This window comes from Miscanthus floridulus, chromosome 7 (assembly GCF_019320115.1).
Source record: "Miscanthus floridulus cultivar M001 chromosome 7, ASM1932011v1, whole genome shotgun sequence".
In the NCBI taxonomy this organism is placed as follows: Eukaryota; Viridiplantae; Streptophyta; class Magnoliopsida; order Poales; family Poaceae; genus Miscanthus; species Miscanthus floridulus.
In genome coordinates, this window is record NC_089586.1 from 101,612,149 (window position 1) to 101,613,842 (window position 1,694).

Sequence of the window (1,694 nt, forward strand, 5' to 3'; positions counted from 1 at the left end):
ATGCTCGGATTTGGGTTTTTTTTGTTTCTATATTTTTAAATTTTGTTTTGCATAAATATTTATCAAAATAAAAAAATTGCAAAACTATACTACTACAGCCGATTGAACAAGTGGGAAGTACTTACCGCTGGCTGAATTGGCGGAATCTTCTTCTCTCTTTTAGCTCATCTAAAAAATCATAAATTTTACATATGAAATGGGATCAAGATAAATTTAATATGAAAGAGTTGTAGAAAAAAAAATAGATCTATAGCTTTATAGTCTATATAACCTCTTCATTTGAGATCATTTTAATACAAAATAATTGTTGTAGATCTAAACATTGTATCAATTTTGGTACCAAGATGGCTTCAAACGAAACGAGATTGATGTGAACTATACTTATAACTTCGTACATGGTATATAACTAAGAGATTTACAATTTTGTAGTTTACAATACTTTCATTTAAGGCCATCTTGATACGTAAACAATCAATTTAATGTTTCGTAGATCTACAAATAGACATCTGAGTATTATATTATTCTTTCATGTATCAAAATGATTTCAAAGAAAAAGGTTATAAGCTTCAGAGTTATAGATCTCTTTTGGCTCTATAACTTTCGTATAAAATTTATCTTCACCCGACTTATATGACTTTTTACGATAAATTTACAGACTTATATGACTTTTTACGATAAATTTACAGAAAAAGGTAAGTGACCCTACGGTAAGTCCTTCCTGCGGGACAAATATTTTTAAAAATAACGATTTTTCAACATAAAAAACAAAAAAAAACTCGGATTCGGACATGAAGATTCGGGCCCGTCAGACGGCTCATGGAGAAAAGGGAATTGGAGTTGTTGGACTTGCAGACCGTCTTCGCTAGTGGAACAGTAGATGGGCCGAAATGAATGGACAAAATTCTCCGGAATTAGACGGATTTCTCCTTCTCAGTGTGCATACTATGTTTGGTTCTCCTAATTTTTCAATTTCAAAAAGTTTCAAGAGAAGGGTGACATTATCCTCTCTTCTCGACAGAAAAAAAAGAAAGGTGAAAAGTAACGTGACTATCCATCGCGTATGTACTGACAACACATCTGTCGCTGACATGTTTTTGTTCCCATTTCTACAAGAACATTTAGCTGTTCCTGGCTAGGAAAAATGTCCCGGGCAAGTGAAAAAGAACAATCTACGTGAAGAAAAAAGTCGTTGTACCTTCAGAAAACACTGTTCGGCGACTCAAATCATCTCCGGCCGCTCAAATAAAGCGACGATGACTTGTTGGTCTATTGGCTCGATCAGTCTACACAAGCCTAGCTAACACCAGACTAAACTTTGAACCATGCACGAGCATTAAAGTAGAGTTCCAGAAGTATGCAAGGCATAGTCAAGTTCGGCGCAGCAATGTGTGTGGTGTAGAGCCTTGTTTAGTTACTATCTCATTAGGTGTTCGGACATATATATATATAGAATATTAAATATAGAATAAAAAAATAACTAATTGCATAGATTTTAACTAATTTGTGAGATGATTTTTTTAATCCTAATTAGTCTATAATTTGATAATATGGTGCTACAATAAAACTACAGTAATATATGTTAATAACGGATTAATTAGGCTTAATAAATTTATCTCGCGGAGTAGTGAGGACTTCTGTAATTTGTTTTATTATTACTATCCAAACACTCCCATATGATATCCCGATATGACATC